Source organism: Mirounga angustirostris, unplaced genomic scaffold (genome assembly GCF_029215605.1).
Source record: "Mirounga angustirostris isolate CCGP_5_RB_7025 unplaced genomic scaffold, mMirAng1.0.hap1 SCAF_8, whole genome shotgun sequence".
In the NCBI taxonomy this organism is placed as follows: domain Eukaryota; kingdom Metazoa; phylum Chordata; class Mammalia; order Carnivora; family Phocidae; genus Mirounga; species Mirounga angustirostris.
In genome coordinates, this window is record NW_026991716.1 from 108983594 (window position 1) to 109004790 (window position 21197).

At 35.8% G+C, this 21197-nt stretch overlaps 1 long non-coding RNA gene across 2 annotated transcripts in view; it reads left to right on the plus strand.

The window, feature by feature from the left end:
• The first annotated feature begins 5290 nt into the window (after nucleotides 1-5290).
• LOC135365501 (uncharacterized) overlaps nucleotides 5291-21197 on the plus strand; it is a 179187-nt gene continuing 163280 nt past the window's right edge. For both annotated transcript variants that reach the window (XR_010413441.1, XR_010413442.1), the window contains exon 1: nucleotides 5291-5433. This is a non-coding gene — a long non-coding RNA (uncharacterized LOC135365501). The remainder of the gene's footprint in view (nucleotides 5434-21197) is intronic.

Genomic DNA, 21197 nt, shown 5'->3' on the forward strand with positions numbered 1-21197 from the left:
ACCAGCCCAAGCTCTGGATACCATATGGCTCAGGGGAAATTATGTCGGTGGTTAAGAAAACTTGGAACTGTTGTTTTTGACATGGTGTAATTAATCCATCTCATGAAAGTTCATAAATGATATGTTAGTCTATAAGCCTATTAGTCTAAAAATAGAAGCAAAATTATCCCTCTACAGATATGCTGAAACTTACAAATGCTGAAACATATTTTAAAATTAGTATTTCCAGGAAATTTTCACATACAGATACATCCTTAGAAAATCATCTATGGTGAAATAACTTCTCAATTCCCAATCAACTCTAGATAAGGTGATGGCAGCTTTACCACCCTTTATAGCTCTAAAAATAATTATGTCAACTCTTTGGTTAATAGATTACATGGAGACCCAGAGACTTGAACTAAAAACCAACAGCACATGCCTTGGCAAAGGATTACAAATATCAAGGCAGATGACATCCTTTTTATAAGAAAGGTGAATCAGGATGAGAGGGAACATGTTCTTAACTCTTAAATATCAGTCCTCTAATATTGAGATTAGAATGGCTAGTGCACTTTTATCTCTGCCAAACACTTTTTTTCCCTTTCACATTTAAAAAGCATAAAGTTTTTATATTTAGGGAAAGAATAAAATTTTTTGGTCCACAAAATGCAAATTTGTGTACCAAAAAGCAATTACTCACTCAATTCAATTTTAATAAGTGCTTCCTATGTTCCAGGCACTGCTCTCAGATCAGGAATAAATATAAAAAACAAGGCTCTTGGGGCACCTGGGTGGCTTAGTCGGTTAAGTGCATCTGCCCTCAGTTCAGGTCATGATCTCAGGGTCCTGGGATTGAGCCTTGCATCAGGCTCCCTGCTCAGTGGGGAGTCTGCTTGTCCCTCTCCCTCTGCCTCTCACTACCGCCACCGCCCCCTCCCGCTTGTGCTCTCTCTCTCCGTCTCACATAAATAAAATCTTGAAAAAAACAAACAAAAACAAAAAATCCCACCAAGGCTATTGTCCCTAATAGAGTTTTAAAGGGGGGCGCCCGGGTGGCTCAGTCAGTTAAGCACCTGACTTCGGCTTGGGTCATGATCTCCAGGTCCTGGAATCGAGCCCTGCATCAGGCTCCCTGCTGAGCAGGAAGCCTGCTTCTTTCTCTCCCTGCCCCCCACCCCCGTCTGTCCCTCCCCACCGCTTATTCTCTCTCTCTCAAATAAATAAATAAAATCTTAAAAAAAAATAGTTTTAAAGGAAGACAGATGATAAACAAATAACAAATGAATAAAACAAGAAAAATGTTAGGGTATTAGTTTTCTATTGCCAGTATAACAAATTTCCACAAACCTAGTGACTTAACACAAACTTACTGTCTTGTAGTTGTGGAAGTCAGAAATCTGAAATGGATTTCATTGAGCTGAAATCAAGGTATCAGCTGAATTGTGTTTCCTTTGGGGTATCTAGGGGAGAATCCAGCTTCTACATATCTCCTGCATTCTTTGGCTTGTGACCCCTTCTCCATTTTCAAAATGTAATGCTTCTGCTCCCAGCATAGTATCTCCTTTCTCTGACCCTAAACCTCCTGCTTCTTTCTTGTAGGATCCTTATGAATGTATTGCGCCCACCTGTTTAGTCCAGGCTAATCTCCCCATCTCAAGATTCTTAACTTAATCACATGTAAAGTCTCTTTTGCCTTGTAAGGTAGTAACATATTCATAGGTTTGGGAATGAGGATGTTGACACCTTTGAAAGGCCATTTTTCAGCCTACCACGGGTAGTGATAAATGAGATGCAAAGAACTACATGGTACTATAAATAGCGGCTGACTTGCTCCTTTAGGTGTTGGGGAAAGTCTGAACAGGGATATTTTACAGTAAGATCCTCATGATAAGGAGGAACCAACCCTAGGATGATCAGGTGGTAGAGCACTCCAGGTAAAAGAGCTAGAAACTGGTTTGGCTGTTAAGGAAAATAAAGAAGGTCAGTGTGCTGGGCCTTAGTTACCTACTAGGAAAATGGTATGAATAGAGATGGGAGAGGAAGTTTAGAACCAGATTATGTAGGATTCAGTAAAGTAGGGTAAGCAAACAGGTAAGTGTCTTTGCATCTGGTACTTTAGCCACATTTCAAGGGAGAAATGGTAGTTACTGAAAGTAAACATATTATTAGGGTTAAAAGGATATGTTAGGTAAGTCACAGTGTAGTGACTGAAAACTGTTGTTTGGTGGTGGTAGAGTTGCAAAATCTAGACCAAATCATCTGCAAAGATTTATTGAAGGGTCAGTTGAGAAAGAGGAGATTGGCATTAGAAATTGTCACACTGGAAATCTAGGTCCTCATTGGGAAGAAGCTTTAAAGGAAAGTTTCACTTCAAGGCCTAATTGGGAAGTATGATTATCTCCACTGAAGAAAAGAACGCCCAAATAGATCCTTTAAAGGTAAAAATGTTTAATTGGTGAAAATTGCATTAAAATAGGGACACTTCACCATCACTGAAGCCCAGGTTCATTTTTTTTTTTTTTCAGTCTCAAATCTTTCTAAAATGTCAGCCTGCTCTCTTTCTTAAGAAAATGAGAATTTAGGAACTTATCATTAGCTACTAACTAGTATCCAGAGGGCTTCTGGGTGGGAGATGGAATACAGTTAGGATTGAGAAGGTAATCATTATTTATTCATTTAATAAACATTTAGTGGGTATCTGTTTGAAAGAGAATTGGGGAGATAAGTAGAAGCTACTTCCAAATACCAAGAGATTGGGAAGAAAATATGTATTCTTAACTACTTGTTGCTCTGTTATCCTATAAAAATTTATCTTCTTTGAAATTCATGTGATCTAGCCATACTACCCTCTACTCTTCCACATTGTCATCTATTGATAACATTTACAGATTTCATGAAACCTTTCACGATAAAGCTTGTAATCTTCGTTTTTAACTCATATCCTGCCATATTTCCTGCCTGTCATCATTGTCTATGTGGATGACAACATCCTTGATCTTGATGCTGGAGATCTTTACTTTCTTCTACTTTGGCCACTATTAACAATGGCTATATCATGAAAATTGTTGCTATCTGGAACTATTCCATTATGAAATCTTTTTTTAAAGTTCAAGTATAATTAATGTACAGTGTTATATTAGTTTCAGAGGTACAATATAATGATTCAATAATTCTATACATTTCTCAGTGCTCATCAAGATAAGTGTACTCTCAGTATCCTTTATCTATTTCACTCCTCACACCCACCTCCCCTCTGCAACCACCCGTTTGTTTTCTGTATTTATGACTATGTTTTTTTGTTTGTCTCTCTATTTTACTCCTTTGTTCATTTGTTTTCTTGATTAAATTCCACATATAAGTGAAATGCATTATAAAATCTTAAAGTCCAATATATCACTTGGATCACACTTTTGTTTTTCTGGTCATTTCATTTACTTATTCTCTCCACATGCATTCCCCAACTTTTTAAAGACCTCCTTTTTCCCTCTAATTTTCCCAATTAAACTAGGCCTTCCTTATATACCTTCTCTTCTATTTCTCTATACCATATAATCTAGATTGAACTTCTACCAGTCTCTGGTCAATTGATTCACTTTATTTATTCCTTAGTCTTCCTGCAATATAATACCTTGCAAAACTTTAGTCTTGGATAAATCTGTCTATGAAGTTGGTATCTCTATCAGTCAAAGATTGCAGTTGAATGCACGCCACAGAAACTCAAGTACAATGGCTTAATTGAATAAGACACTTATTGTTTTAAAAAGAGTAATAAATCCAGAGGTTGACAGTCCAGGGCTGATACAGTAGTTCTGCTGTGCCATTAGTATTCCAAGCTCCTTCTCTCTGCTCCACTATCCCTATCATTTGGCTTTAATCCCCATAGTCATCTCATGATTTCTTTAAGGCCAAATGCAGTTTGTCATCTTCAGCCTCACTTCCAAAGAACAGGCAAGGCAAAAGAAAGGAGGTACCAGAGAAAAGTGGTTGTACCTATGTATGTATCCAACAATATGTATCCAGCACCAGCACACTGCTGCTCTGAATGAAATCACATTTTGCTAGTAAGGAAGAGGAGAATAAATATTGAGAAGGTCACTATCATTATCTGCCATACAATTATTGCAAATTATGTTTTTTAATGTTAACTACACAAGTAATCTATTTTCATTTAGCTATATACCTCTTTGCATTAGTCTTCTGGGGTTGCTGTAACAAAATACTAGGCTGGATGGCTTAAAAAACAGAAATTTGTTTTCTCACAGTCTGAAAGCTGGAAATCCAAGATCAAGGTGTTGGCAGATTTGGTTTTTCCTGAGACCTCTCTCCTTGGCTTGCTGATGGCCACCTTCTCACTGTGTCCTTGCATGCTCTTTCTCTGGGCACACATGTCCCTGGTTGTTTCTCCATCACCTTGTAAGGACACTTAATGGATTAGGGCCCCACCCATATGACCTCATTTATCCTTATTTACCTCTTCAAAGGCCCCATCTCTAAAAACAGTCAGACTGGGGGTTAGAGCTTCAACATATGAATTTTAGTGGGCTCATTGCATGTAACATAGTCCATAATCCTCTCCTATTACCTACAAAAGTTATGTGAAAACTTCACCTCTCTTCACCAATCAACTACACACCATTTCTTCCTTCACTCTAAAAAAATGTACCCTGCCTTCACTGTAACTCACAAAGAAAATAGGGACTATGAGATAAGAACCTTTTTATCTTTCTCCCTTTTCCTCTTCACCTGAATTTACCCTCAACTTTCACACATCCATTTTTTCCTCCCATTTAAAGTTGGGTAAGTAACAGCGGTAGCAGCTGTAAATTTCAGAATTAAAACATGTGTAGAACGAACAGCATCTTCTGAAGTAGTAAAACTAGAATGACATCAAATAACCACCATTAATTGTTTTTCCAAGGCTTGGAGAATTTTTTTCAGCAGATAGTAGGACCTTTAGCTTTTTCCTGATGAAGACAATATTTTGTCACTATTTTCAAGATAATGACAATATTTCATGTTTTCTCCTTCAGAAAAAAAAATATGAAACTTTCTTTTTAACTTTATCAGATATATGTTGTCCATCAATATTTGAATGACATCACAATGACATCTAGTGGCTGTAGGAATTTCTTTCATCTCTGAGTACATCTTTAAGTGTATGAAGATCTTTCTAAACTGGAAATTCTTAGCTGGAAATAAAAGAAAATGAGTCATTGTAATGTAGTCATTATCTTTCCAATCTGTTTTGTTTTTGAAACTGACTCTTTCCCCACCTCTTCTACCTTTATTCCATTCTCTACAGAAACAGAAAGGATATGGAAAAATTTGATACCTGATCAAAAGTGCCATCTTGATGTCCATTGTGGTACTTCACGGAATCCTTCTTGAGTGTGCAGAAATGAGCAGCTAGATACACAAGTGTTGATAAATATCGTACAGAATAACTTTCAGGTAAGACACTGAGATCCACATCCATTCTAGATAATTTTAATAAGAGAACCATATCAAAGTCATCTTTGCTTTACAAAGTCTTTGCTTTAGATAAAAAGTAAACAATAGGAAAATGTCTGCAATGATGGAGGATGGGTGGGTGGTGGGTGATGGTGATGTGTAACATGAAATACTATCTTTTAGGAATATAGCATTTTCCAAGTAATGAAACATGGTAGATACTGATAAAGCATTGCTATCAGTAAAAGACAAGTGTATTTTTTATGACCTTGAAGAAATATGTATTAATATGTATTTAAAAGTTGTTTATCTTAACTAATAAATTAGGTTCTATAAAAGATTACATTAAAGTTTTTGTTTAACTTTTGGAAGACACTACATAGTAAGGAAATTCCTTTGGACTCTATGTTTTTTTCCAAACTTTTTTTTTTTTTTAAATGATAGCCATCCTATAACAGATGTGTGGTGGTATCTCAATGCAGTTTTTTAAATTTATTTTTTATTAACATATAATGTATTATTTGTTTCAGGGGTACAGGTCTGTGATTCATCAGTCTTACATAATTCACAGCGCTCACCATAGTACCTAACCTCCCCAATGTCCATCATCCAGCCACTGCATCCCTTCCACCCCCCCTTCACTCCAGCTTTTTATAGCATGGTGAATAATATATAGAACCTAGATTCTTAACCTACCAACATCTATTCAGTCTCAAAAACTTTCACCAAAAGTCTATGAAAAATATTCTCTAAACTTTGATGTCCTTTCAAAATAAATACTCTATTTTGTGAGATTCATCTTGAGGACCCCACAGAGATAAACTGAGTTTCATTTAATTAATAATTTTTGAAGAGCGAGGGGCTGAGTCAATCATGACATATTTGAATATGTGGCTGTAAAAGGTCTATGTGATGTTTTGGACCACTTAGAATTTTTATTTAGCTAGTATAATGTATCAGATTACTTCTCACTTTTTCCTACTTGACCTAGGCATTTAGAACTTTATAGAACAAGTAATTGGATCCTTTCCCACAGTTCTAAATCATGTTTGAAGGATTGACTAGGACACATGAGTGTATGTACCTATGAGAACATAAAATAATTTGTGGGAGGGGAACTAAGACCATACAGGTAAACTCAACTCTTAGTTCCTCATTTTGTGGTAATTCTTCAGCTTGAGCTGGAAGATATAGACCACTGCCATCTGGAGACATGGCTGATCCAGATCTGTAATACTGTTTGAGGTCTTGGCTTATGTACTGAATTTTGGAGGGAGTCATTTTCCTATTCTTTTGTTGGATGATCATTTGTTGAATCATTTGACTGGATGGTGGCTATACAACAATATTTAGGACTCTAAAGTTTATTTGAGCTCTATAACAAAAGCAAATACTTAGAGAAAGATCATGATCAGAGTTTGTAGGCCTCTTCTAAGCCAGGATCCTTGAACTCTAATTAAATCAGGAGAACACATCTCATTCCCAATCCCTAGTGCCAGTAGCACCTGATATAGGGGAATGGCCAAATTACTTAATTTCATATTTTCTTTATTTATTTCCTGGGTCTGTTTAGTAATATTAAAGATCCCAGAGAGATTTGTAGGGATATGACAATAGATGTTCACCCTTGAGTGGTCAGTATTATATCTAATGTGGTTGTATTTTGAACAACTGCGTTTTCAACTTCATGAACAACTTTGGCCAGGGTTTTATGACTTATAAATATTGTATAATTCTCCTGCAATTCTCATAGCATGTAGGATTCTCCTCATTCTTGGAGTCTTTCATAGAGAATAAAAATGAGAGGTTTGGGACAGAAGAGAGCAATCCTAAATTCCTCTTCAGGGATGACATTTGGATTCCAATCAAGGCACCATTTTTTTCCTTCTATAGTTAAATTTTTTAAGTTTCTCTTTCTCCCTTCTCTCTTTTCCTTTTTTTAAACTCTCTCTTTCTCTTTCCCGAGAAGACCCAACAGCCAAACTGAGCTTTATTCTGAAGTCAGACATCAGTTTACTGATACAACAAATCCTTATCTTACTGAAGAGCAGTAGCCGATAGGCTTTTGGCTGGATATTTTATGTCACTAGTTATTAAGGACCATGATCTCTTTTTAGCCAAAACATCCCTGCAAAGTTTTCAGAGTATTGTAATGTTTTATTACCACATAATAAAAGTGGTACTGCACCAGACAATCCCTTTTTTATTATAGAAATTATCAAGTAGATATAAAGCAAAAGAGCTTGATGTTGAGTCTAAGTAGTGACCATTATTTGTAAGGTCTGTAAAAGTGAGATAGCCACCACATATGCACCCAATCTTCCTTAGTTATTTCCCAGTCTTATTTCTGTAAGACTTTGGTTACCAAAGCTAGTTCTCAAAAAAAAAAAAAAAAAAAAAAGCCTCAAATTTTTTTGGTGACAAAGCCCCTCTATATCAAGGTATAATATGAAAGAGGGTTTTAGGTTTCTATTTCTTCTTCTCTTCTTCTTCTTATCCTTCTTCTTCTTCCCATTACTCTCCTTCTCCTTTTACTGTTGTGGTATTTTTCCTTTACAGTGTCACTTAGTACAAATTCCCAGGAAATTATCTGATGTATTATAAGGAATTGGTACTAAAGGAGTGTCATCCAGCTTCCTTTAATATCAGTTTATTATAATACATGAATAAAACTATATCTTTAATCACTCCTTAGTATAAGTTTATTACCTTGCTACAATCTGCTAATTATTTGGGTAAAATATGCCACCAAGGAGTGGCTAAGGATGCAAAAATCAACATTAAGGAAAGGGATTTTATAAATATCATAGTTACATGTTAATCTATTACAGATATCATAGTTAGTTCTGTTAACAACTCAGAACTTTAAACTAGCAAAGAGGGAAGAATAAACAACAAAACAAGAAAATGGTGGGAAAAAGCAAGCAAATTAGTTTGATGATCTGTGGTTGTGGTCACTTGAATCTTAACTGATGGGTCTTGGATGGAAGCTGTTCTTTCCTGCAGTTGTCTACTTGGTCCTAGGCCTTTGGTGGGTACTACAACCTCCTGAAAATTATTTGTTTTGGGGGGATTCCTAAAAATTCTAATCTCCCAATGGGAGAATATTTTATATGATTCCATATGTTGTCTTTTTTATCAGGGAGTCGTGAATCAAAATTCTATACACCAGAGTTTGCAAGAGGTAAAAAATATATGACAAGGTCCTTGCAAAGATAATTTTAAAACATTTTTCTTTTCCAAAAAATGAAGTCTCCAGGTTTTGGGTCATTTAGAGATTTCTTGAGAGAATGTCAAAGAAAGGCAGCTTAAAACTGTTGGAAGTAAGACTGAGTATATTAATGAGTTCTTTGTAGTACTTTGACATGTTGAACTGAAGTTAGATAGTGTAAAAAATTAGGGAAGAAACCCAAATTCATAAGGTGAGGTGTAATAAGTTTATATGGTCATAGTCTATAATTTCTGCCTTTCTGGCTACACTTGTGAACATCAAGATTTGAGAATTAGAGCTTGAATTGTTGGCCAAAGGGTCCCAAGAATATCAACTAGTTTGGCTAGTTTGATATCTTTAAAAATCAACTTTAATGAAATGTAATTTATTTGCAATTAATAGCATACACTTTAGATGTACAGTTTTATGAGTTTTTAAAAGGATACAATCATGTAACCTCTATCAAATCAAGATATAGAACATTTCCATTAACTAAAAAAAGTTCCCCTTTGCCCCTTTTTAGCCCATACTCGTCTTCTCCCCAGGCCCCAGGCAGGCACTGATCTAGTTTATCCCTATAGAGGAGACCGTGTTTCCTAGAATTTCATATAAATGGACTAATATAGTATGAAAGATTTTGTATCTGATTTCTTTCACTCAGAATCATGCTTCTGGGATTTATCTGTGGAATTCCAAATATCATATTCCTTTCCTTTTAATTGCTGAGTAGTCTTCCATTGTTTGGGTAAACCATAATTTGTTTATCTACTCACGTGTTGATGGACATTTGGGTTGTTTCCACACTTGACTTGTGGATAAAGCTTCTGTGAGTATTCATATACAAGTCACATAATTTACAACTAAATTTATTTCAATATATATTTTCTGACAATAGAGCTAATCATCAGTATTCTATACTATCATCTGTGCACATTTCCAGTGATTTGGCCTATTGGGATATCATAGGAGAAGAGGATTTTAGTAAGGGCTCCTATCTGACATAATCATCAACTGGGACATTATGCTCACCTCCCAAGAGTTTATGCCTCATTGCTCAGACTGTCTTGTTCCTTGATGTAATTAATAAGAACTGTGTCACATGGCCACCTATAGCTTCAATTGCATTTTAATTTTTTCACCCTCTATAATATAGGTAAGCAAAAATAAGAGGTTGGAATTGTATAGTAGTTGAATCAACCTAGTGTCTGTCACACAATCTTATTAACCATAGGCAAATGTCTTTGTTTTGCGAGTGTGAATTTGTTCTAAAATGGTTGATGTATTTGGGAACAATTTGAGCATAATGTGAATCTGACATTTGCTGATGCACAATTTTGTCTGCAAAAAACACTGTTTGAATGCAGGAAAGTGCATGGTACCAAACAAAACCACATAGGAATACACAAAATGCACACATGTGGATACTTCAAACATCTACCAACTACCTCAGTTTACTCTGTTAAGAGCCACATTCATTTACATCTAGTGTTATAACTTTAAGTCCAATTTAGGATAATTTTCATACCACTACCTCACAGTAACTCACAAGCTGCAACCTTTCAGATGCCCATATTTACAAGAAAACTTCAGGTCTTTTTTTCAACGTAAAGTACCATATTTATTGTAATGTTATGTATTTTTATTAGGATTCTATTTTTTTAATGACTCCATTTTTAGAGTAATTTTATTTATAATAAAATTGAAAAGACTGTAGTACAGAGATATCCTATATATTCCCTGCCTCTGTACTTGCAGAGTCTTCCCCTATTATCAATATTACTTACCAAAATGGTACATTTTTGACCAAGGATGAACCTACATTGACACATTATAATCACCAAAAGTCCATGGTTTACCTAAGGGTTTGCTGTTGATGTTGCACATTCAATGGGTTTGGACAAATGTATAATGACCTATATCCATCATTAAAATATTTTACTATTTTTATTGCCTAAAAATCCTCCTTGCTCTGTCTATTCATCTTTCCCCGCAGCAAAACTGATCTTTTTATTGTATCTGTAGTTTTTCCTTTTCCAGAATGTCATGTAGTTGGAATCATATAGTATTTATCCTTCTCAGACTGGCTTCTTTCAATTAGTAATATGCATTTAAGTTTTCTCCTTATCTTTTCATGGTTTGTAGCTCATTTCTTTTTCACGCTGAATTATATTACATTGTCTGGATGTACCATATTTTGTTTATCCTCTCACCTCTTGAAGGATATCTTCGTTGTTCCCAAGTTTTGGCAATTATTAGTAAATCTCCTCTAAACATCTGTGTACAGTTTTTTTGTATGGACACAAGTTTTCATCTCCTTTGGGTAAATACCAAGGAGTGTGATTGCTGGATCATATGGTAAGAGTATGTTTAATTTTGCAAGAAACCACCAAACTGTCTTCCAAAGAGGCTGAGCCATTTTGTGTTCCCACTAGCATTGAATGAGAATTACTGTTGTTGCACATCCTTGATGGCATTTGGTATTGTCAGTGTTTCAGATTTGGGCCATTTTAATAGATTTATAATAATATCTCATTGTTTTAATTTTCATTTCCCTTATGACATACCATGTGGAGCATCTTTTTAAGTGCTTATTTGTCATCTGTATATCTTCTTTGGTGAGGTGTCTATTAAATTCTTTGGCCCATTTTAAGATCCAGTTGTTTGTTTTCTTATTGCTGAATTTAAAAAATTCTTTGTATATTTTGGCTAAGTCCTTTATCAGATTTGTCTTTTGCAAATATTTCCTTCCAGTCTGTGGCTTGTCTTCTAATTCTCTTAATATTGTCTTTCACAGAGCAGGAGTTTTTAATTTTTTTTAAAGATTTTTATTTATTTATTTGACACACAGAGAGAAAGAGCACAAGCAGGGGGTGAGGCAGAGGAAGAAGCAAGCTCCCCACTGAGTAGGGAGCCCGATGCAGGGCTCAGTCCCAGGACTCCAAGATCATGACCTGAGCCGAAGGCAGACGCTTACCCAACTGAGCCACCCAGGCGCCCCCAGAAGTTTTTAATTTTAATGAGGCCCAGCTTACCAATTATTTCTTTTATGGATTGTATTTTTGATTTTGTATCTAAAAAGGCATCACCAAACCCAAGGTCATCTAGGTTTTCTCTTATGTTATCTTCTAGGAATTTTATAGTTTTGTATTTTACATTTAGGTCTATGATCCATTTTGCTTAATTTTTGTGAAGAGTCTAAACTCCGTATCTAGGTTCATTTTTTGCAAGTGTATGCCCAGTTGTTCCAGTATCATTTGTTGGAGAGACTATTTTTGCTCCATTGCATTGCCTTTACTCGTTTAAAAAAATCAGTTAACTATATATATGGAGGTTTATTTCTGGTTTTTCTATTCTGTTACATTGATGTATTTGTCTATTCCTTCACCAATACCACAATCTTGATTACTGTAGCTTTATAGTAAGTTTAGAAATTGGGCAGTATCTCTCCTCTAATTTTGTTCTCCTTCCCTTTGATATTGTGTTGGCTCTACTGAGACTTTTGCCTCTCCATATAAACTTTAGAATCAGTTGGTTGATATCCACAAAAATCTTACTGGGATTTTGATTTGGATTGCCATAGAAGATATATAAGTGGTTTCCATATTTTTAAAAATGTGTAACTAACAAAGTTTTTGAGTAATGTGCCGCTAATGTGCCCATTTTCCCCATAAGCCCTGTGTTTTTGTTCAACAATTTTGCATAGTGAGAATTTTTAGGAATATGTATGTGTGTTACAGCAGAACTGATGAACGTTTTTTTTTTTGAAATCTACAAACTCATTTTCCATGAAACTATCTTTATATTTTCACTATTGAAAGTCAAAAAGAAAACTATGCTTTTTTATTTATAAACCCCTATCCTGTTAAGGAAAGGAAGGGCATAAAACTTTTTAAATAAACTATATTGGCAGTATCTCACTTTTGTCCTAACAAAGTTACCAAATGCCCTGAACTAGCAAAATGAATGTTTTAACTCAAGAGAAAAACTAAGATTCTTCAGGAAAATCAAGTTTTACCAAAACTATAAAACCAGGCATTATTTCTATATTATTTGCCACAAGGCCTTGATTATGAGAGTTAAACTCACTTTCTCACATACCTATATAATGACACATGTGTGTCTTGACATTTATTTCCTAATTAAGTCCTAAACCCACTGGAAGAGACCGTACCTCCTCTGTAATCAATAAACTACAGAGCTTGTTAAATGTTGAGGAAAAATGCAGAGTTTGAATATATTTTAAAATAATGTCATGGAACTGAGTATTTTTCCCTAATTTGGTTGAACATGACTCTATTTTGCCATGGTATAAGTATAGACATATCTAGCAACTTCAAAGAGTTAATGTTTCCTTAAATTCCTAATAGAATGGTCTAGTGGAAGGCAGTATTGGAGAGGAGTACTCCCTGGAAGTTGTCTATTCAAGTTTGTGTTGGGGGGCAGATTCTGTGTGTGTGGCTGGGTGGAGCAATGAGGGAGAGCAATAACTTCACACTATAATAAGTGATTATTATTCATTAAAAGGGGGTGTAAAACCCCCTTCTTCCAATGTTTCCTTTCAGTGGCAAAAGGAAAATTGTGCTCACTACCATAAGGTACCTTGCCCTTTTTCCAGTATAGGAACCAACAACTGTGTTTCTGCTTTTTTGTTCAGTTGGGTAAGTGATTTTTCTTGATATAATATCATTGAACATTCATCTTAAAAATTTTAGAAAATGCAGATGAGGAGAAAAAGAAAACAAAAACCATTATTTTATCTACCACTGATGTAACATGCCACTATTTTTTTATGCATTCTCATAGTTTTCTGTCTCTATGCATAGACATAATTTTTTCAGTTAATATTAAGCATGCACATAAGTTCTTCTCATTAATTATTCCAATATATTTAGTGACTGCATAATATTTTATTTTTTATTTGTATACTAATTTATTTAACCTCTTTCTTATTGTTGGACATTTAGTTTTTTCCCAAACTTTTCTTTACTATTAAATGATGTCCTGATGAATCTCTTTGTTAATATATTTTCTTGCAGGCTGATGATTTCCTTAGGATATATCTCAAGAAATATATAAAAATGTCCATTTTCTGCACATTCTTGCCAAATCAGAGTATTATTTTTACTTATATTATTGATAGGTAAAAAATAAATATTTTGTGTTTCTTTGCTATCCAGTTAGCAAATAAACATATTTATTAGTCATTTTTATTTCTTCCTTTGTGGGTTTATTGCATGTCAGATAACTTCTACAGGGACTTAAGAATTCCCCAGAGCACACCTGAAAATACCTCTCCACTGATCCCCCAAACTTGTCCTGCCAAGGAGAACAAGAAGCATTTTAATTCTGATACATTTTTTTTCATTTCCCCATGACTTGGTCTATGCTTAACATTCTGCCTGCAATATTCTTCCTTCCATAGGGAAAACATATCCTTGAATTCCAAGGTCAGCTCAATTGTCTGTTCTCTCACCATATCCTGTGGCTACTGTCATCTCACTTATCATTGAATGCCTGGTTTTAGGGTTAGTGACATTGTGTCTGTGTCTGGAATAGATTGTGAGATGTTTCATGCAGGGGCCACATCTCATTCCTCCCTAAACCCCCTCCCCCCATCCTTGATTTATTAGCACAGTATCTTGAACATATCAGGTGTGTGGTGCATATTAAATTTATATTTACAGGGGCACCTGGCTGGCTCAGTCAGTAGAGCATGTGACTCTTGATCTTGGGGTTGTGAGTTCAAGCTCCACATTAGGTATAGAGATTACTAAAAAAAAAAAAATCTTTAAAATATTTATACTTACAAGTAAGTGATGAAGGGAAATAGAAGTAAAACTTAATTTGGCATTTTATAAACTCTCTTAAATGAGATGAGCCTATGCTCCATATAGGAAAGGGTGGTTTGCCAAGAATATATTTAAACTTTAATATTTTAGTTCAGTACAAGACTGCTTATAAATGGCCCATTCAAATAAAATATAAAAGGCAGACATTGGGGCGCCTGGGTGGCTCAGTCGGTTAAGCATCTGCTTTCGGCTCAGGTCATGATTCTGGAGTCCTGGGATCAAACCCCATGTTGGGCTCCCCACTCAGCTAGTAGACTGCTTCTCTCTCTCCCTCTGCCCTCCACCCCCCCAATTCATGCTCGCTCGCTCTCACGCTCTTTGTCTTTCTCTCTCAAATAAAACTATTAAACACACACACACACACACACATATGTATATATATATGACACACATCAGTGTAACTTACACATTTACACTGTTTATTGCCTGTATCTTTGCTAGACATTGAACACATGGAGTAGGCAGAACGTTGTTTTGCACATGTATCTGACTGATTTCTCACTGTGGGTCCTGGTGAGGCAGTGATACTGCTTTAGAAAGGGTTTGAACTCTCTTGAGAACAATGGGTGCCGGAGAGGCCAGATGTAGACATCTGTATAGTTGATGTCTTCAATTCATCCAATAAATGTTTTACAAAGCAAGAAAGACCATCACTTTATCTCCCTCACCACTATCCTACTACACACATGCACACAGACATGGTCAAGCCAGCTGAAATCCTTGCCTCAGGGACAGGAGAGCTTTTCCTCCTATTTTATCCTAAGTATCCTTAGGACAGCCAAGGATGTTGTTAAAATAGCATAATATTTGTATTTTATGAGATAAACACCTGTTGATTTAAAAGTACATAAACTTCTACCACATCAGGTGATTAGAAGGAAGACCTTCCTCTGAGGCTTGAATTTGGCATATTGAACACTAACTTTCTCTTTTACTTCCCAAATGTTCTGACCCCAGTATTTTTTTTTTTTCTTCTTCTGAATCTGATAATGTTAGATCACATTTTTAAAAGATATGCAATTGAAGCAGTGAAATAAAACAGAGCAATGGATAAGATTCCCTCATCCTTCAAGGATTTTTCCTGGCTAAACAAAATGTATGAGATTTGGGGATTGTTTCTCCTAACACACCCTGGCCGGATTATATTGGTGAAAAGACTACAAATGCTTCTACTGGGTTAAAATTGTTAACACTTTCAAGTAAAGTGTCTTCTGAGTAGCCCAGTTATCTGAAAGGTATTGTAGATGCTACGCTATAAATACACACTTTTTTCCCTACCTGAACTTTCTTTTACTTTTGCTTCTACTCACCAGATCTCTGATCCTCCCCATTTCTCTGAGATTTGAAAACTTGAAATGATTTGTTTCTTTTTTTTAAAGATTCATTTATTTATCTGAGAGGGAGAGAGCATGTGCGCATGAGTGGGGGGAGGGAGGGGGGAGGAAGGAGAGAGAAAAGTCCTCAAGCAGACTCCCTCCTGAGCTTGGAGCCCAGTGCTTGATCCCAGGACCCTGAGATCATGACCTGATCTGAAATCAAGAGTTGGACACCCCACCGACGGGGCCACCCAGGTGTCACTTAGTGATTTGTTTTTTAACCATGTCAGCTATATAAGAAAATTGTCAGCACACAAACTGTAAGTGAAACTGCTTGGAATGAGATCTTCCAGGAAGAACATACAGAGAATGATCCGAGGACAAAAGATGGGGCTTTGGAACACATGGACCTTTAAGAGGTGAACAGAAAAAGAAGTTGAGAAGTCTGAGATGGAATAACTAGGAAGTTAGGGGAAAAAATCAGGTTTATAGAAAGCAAGGGGAGAATTTCAATAAAAGGAAAGTAGTGATTACTGCTAAGAGCATTTTAATCAATTTTCGGGTTTATTCCTTGCTTCAAAATTAAGCTAGTGAGTTTATCAGTGTATTTTTAACAATTTGCTCTGCTTAGAAATGCCAAAGAATTAGATTTTTCCTGAGTTCTTGTAATCTGAACTACTTCTAATCTTAACTGATATGTGATAAATACACAACCCATGTTGTTCCAGACTAACCTGGAGGAGGGTATATAGCGATGGATTATTAGAAATAAGCAATATTTCCTTGGCTCTCACTTTCATCTGCTATTTTGGGACTTGACTGTATTCAAAGTCTTTCTTACTTATAGCTGGGAATTATGATAGGTAACAAACATGTGTTCCTTACATTCTCAGCCTCCACAGGTAGCCATGATCTCTAGCCCCTGCATCCCCAATACCATTGTTCTTGTGGTATGCTGCCACTGTTAGCTGTGCAGTGTATCACGTTCCTCATGGAGCTGGGGGACAGCTGATATCCTGTACCTCATGGTGCTGTAAGGTCATTGGGGAGTATGTCTTTCTGTTGTCTTAGTATTTTTTTTCCAATGAGTATATCCTCAAGGATTGGCTTGAACCTCACTCAACACCTTATGAAATGTTTTTTTTTAAGATTTTACTTATTTATTTGACAGAGAGAGAGAGACAGCGAGAGAAGGAACACAAGCAGAGGGAGTGGGAGAGGGAGAAGCAGGCTTCCCGCCGAGCAGGGAGCCCGATGCGGGGCTCGATCCCAGGACCCTGGGATCATGACCTGAGCTGAAGGCAGACGCTTAACAACTGAGCCACCCAGGGGCCCCTGAAATGTTTTTTTAAGAAACAGCTTTTTTAGTTTTGTTTTCTGTCCTAATTTGTAGTCTCTATTTCCCTAAAACTCATACATCAGGGTGAGTTAGAAGACAAATTTGATTAGTAGTAAACTCCTATTGCATTCACTGTCACACTTACTACCAACCCCGTTGACCAATTCAGTTGTTTTTATTGGGCCAAGTCTATGAAGTTGGCTCTTATCCATTAAGATGGACTCTGCTCAAGGAGGTCCTTTGCCTCTCACTCAAATAAACATCTGTTGGGCTGCCCTGATGCCTAGCAGACCTGGACACAGGTCTGTCTGAATCTGTGCTGTGTATACCACATAGGCTCTACCTGAGATAGTCTCTCTCTCCATTACATAGCCACAAGCATGGTTCAAACCTGTTATCTAAAACAATAGTTTGCCTTACAACTTCAGAGCAGGAGGCATTTTATCAGATGGTCATCTTATGAGTAAAACACATTAAAACAACAACAACAACTTTGGGATTGGTGTGGTGAGAGAAAATAGTGACTTTATGTCAACTGACCTGGATTCATGTACATGTGCCTAGCTTGCTCAATGGAGGCCTGTCAGTTCTGATTTCTGCTCTGAGACTCAGTCCTATGTACCAGTCTGTTGTCTTTAAAAATTCTTTTATATTTTTTAGATTATGCATGAAAATTTCATTTAGGAAAATATATGACCCTATTTTTAAAATGATTTTTATTCTGGGGAGAGGTTTTATTTCTATTATATTTAGTAGTTCCTCAGATTTTAGAGAAGGTATTTCCATATATAACTCCCTTTGTCCTCCTTTCTTGCTACTATGTATTAGGCCTTGTGCTAGAATCAATTTTTTATAATTTAAAAAAGCCCGGGGTTACCTGAGAAACTGAGTAAACCCAGATTGGAAAACCCTCTGCACCAATCAGAAACCTAGTGGTTAATTACAGAGAGCAGTTAATTTGACTTTCTCAGACTATTGGTATGACACATCAGAAAGAAGCTGAATTGTTTACTCAACTTTGTCATTTCTTTTCAAGTACTTGAAATCTGAAGAGTGGAGAACATGTTCAGGTAGGGAACAAGAGAATTGCTTTGGATATAAGGTGTGGAAGGTGGTAGAAAATGAATAAGTGAAAAGAATATTTAAAATATATGGAAACCAAGGTTTTAATCAGGTAGTTTAAGAAAATGCAATGTAAAGCAGCCTTTACCAAAACCTTTTATTGAGCAAAAGCACAGAATAGCAAATTTAGGTATTAAGACTCAACTTTGTTCTGATGAAGGACAAAAAGGCTGAATTTAAGAAAATTTGTGTAGAAGATGATGATAATTGCAATTCTGTCAATGTCACTCTGATCTTTTGCTATTTTGGTAGCGTGCTCTCATGTATACAGAAAAAAACATTTTATATTCATCCAGCTTCATATGGAAGTTAGTATATAAAACTTTGATGCTGACTAGCGAAGTGGCCACTTTAGTTTCAATATTTTCTCTCGGAACCCATTGGAAAAGATTTTAATAGATTTTCTTCCAAGATAGGCAAGCACTTGCAGAGGCAAAGCAAAGTGCTGGTATGCAGTTTCAGAAATCTGTTGACTGCATGTTCCCATATGTGTTCCAGGAAATTCACATTTGGATTTCAGTACAACTCAGAGTTATGGTAGTGCTATCCAACACTTTTTTGGAAGGGAGTTTGCTTGATACCAACACAAGCCTTGCCAGAACTCAGCAGGCCAAATTCTAGTTCTGGAATATGTGGGAACCGAGAGATCAGCAGTTAAGTGATGAGGGCTGTATCACTTTCAGTGCTCCACAGAAACAAATTCTACCTAATGGTCTAGAAGGTCATTTTGAATATAACCAATAATCTTTTAAAAATAAAATGTCTCTTTTGTGGCATTTTATAGGGCATGTAACATTTAATAACGAAATGTACTATTACATTTTTTCTTCTGAATACTGGCTAAAAGGTTTCAGCTTTTCAGACTTAATTATATCTGGCCAGACATGTGCAATTATGCTTACCTTTAGAAATGAAAACCCACTAGTATTCATTGTGTGTATTAAACTAAGTTAGAAATTCAATCGTTTTATAGCTAATCTGTATCAAAACTGCCCTGGTTAAAGTGATTGGATTGGCATTGAACTCATTATCAAATACAGAGCTTCTCATCTTCTTCTAAAATATTGCTATTAATTTGGCAAAAAGTGATGTGTTAAAATTATAATACGTGTAATAAAATAAGAAATCATTAACTACAGTCAATTTAAGAATGTCCTTTTCTTTTCTGAGAAAAACTATAAAATCCAAGTGCCTGAAATGATCTCAAAGGTCAGTTGTCAAGTAGCCAGCTTTAGCAAGGTGAGGCCAAGACTTTCAGGATAAATTATCTTTTCTATTCTTAAAGATCCTGAATACATGCCCTCTCTTAGACTGTTTCAATGCCTATCCACATAATAAAACATTCTTAATAATTCCAAGTGTGACCTATCCTGCTAAATTTTACAAGTATTTCTGCTAATGTTTTAAAATCCATTCATCTTGTTATGGTGTAGAACGACTGGTTAACATCCTCTTCATAATGGCCTTTTATGTTAAGAGAGTAGTAGACAAAGCATTCTCTTTTTCATCTTAAGCCATTCCAATTTCTTTAGTTCTGTGTAGTAAGAATTAGTTTGAATAGTTTTCTTGAAATAGTTTTCTCTTGACCTCAGGAAATTTTGTTTTTAATACCCCCAGAAGAGGGAAAAATTTGATAAAGCTTTTTAATGAAAGTATAAAGTGACAAGTATATTATTTTTTCTTATCTTTTTTATGTAAATCTGTATATTTATTTTCATATTAAGCTGGCTTTTTGTATTCATAGAATGTTTAACCTCTGTTTTTCTGCCTTCTGGTGCTCTATTAAGCTTCATCCGTCTTATATCTGTTTACTTGGAGAGAAAAATTTTAGATGCTTTAGTAGGACTTTGCGACTTCTCAGTATATCATATCTTTTGTGAAAATTAGATGGTTAATTCAGGGCCCATATTCTGCTATTAAATATAAAGGTGGATTTGGCATTTTTATGAATCCTCCAATCCATATTACTTATGTAATTAATTTTCTCAGATGGCCATTATTATTCCAATTTTACTGTTTATTTATTTTTATTTTTTAAAAAGATTTTATTTATTCATTTGAGAGAGAGACAGAGGGAGAGAGAGCATGAGCAGGGGGAGGGGGCAGAGGAAGAGAGAGAAGCAGACTCCCTGCTGAGCAGGGAGCCTGCCACTGGGCCTGATCCCAGAACCCTGAGATCATGACCTGAGCCAAAGGCAGATCCTTAACCACCAAATGAGCCACCCAGGCGCCCCCCAATTTTACTGTTTAAAAATAGTAAGCGAGAGGCCAAGTCACTTGCCTAAAGTGTTGTGGCTTATTAGTCAGAGTCATCTGGAAACCTTTGGACCAGTGCTCTTCCTACAAGGCCACATTGCTCATATTTCACTTTATTTGTGTAGATAAATCTTTATACCCTAAGTGTTTCATTTTCTGTTCTTGAAAAAATGTACTAACAAATGCAGTGGAAATTTTGGGGAAATAAATACTACATTTTTTTTCTGCCATAAAAATAATGTTTCAGTGTTATTGTGCTGTCATTAAAAGCTTGGCCTGTAGATGACTGTGTACAAAATGATTCATCTTAGAACCAACCTTATTGTCCAGAGTTTAGTCTTCTGGGGTCAGTATGGGTAAGAAGGCTTATAATGATATATACAAAGTATTTCCTGACAATAAAATCTTTGGAACTAGAAATGATCATTTCTGATGTGATGTATTTTATGTATTTTCCCCCCCACCAACTACATTTACTAGATGGTCTAGGTATAATCCTACCTGGAATCAAGTAGGTGTACTAATCACTTTAGGAAGACTTTTTCATCTATGGACATAAAACTGAGTAATCAAGGAAATGGTGATTTTACCAAGATGCTTTTCAATCCATCAAAGTTAATTTTTGCTTCCAGATTGTTAGTGCTACACAAAGTAACAAACAATCGTGATTC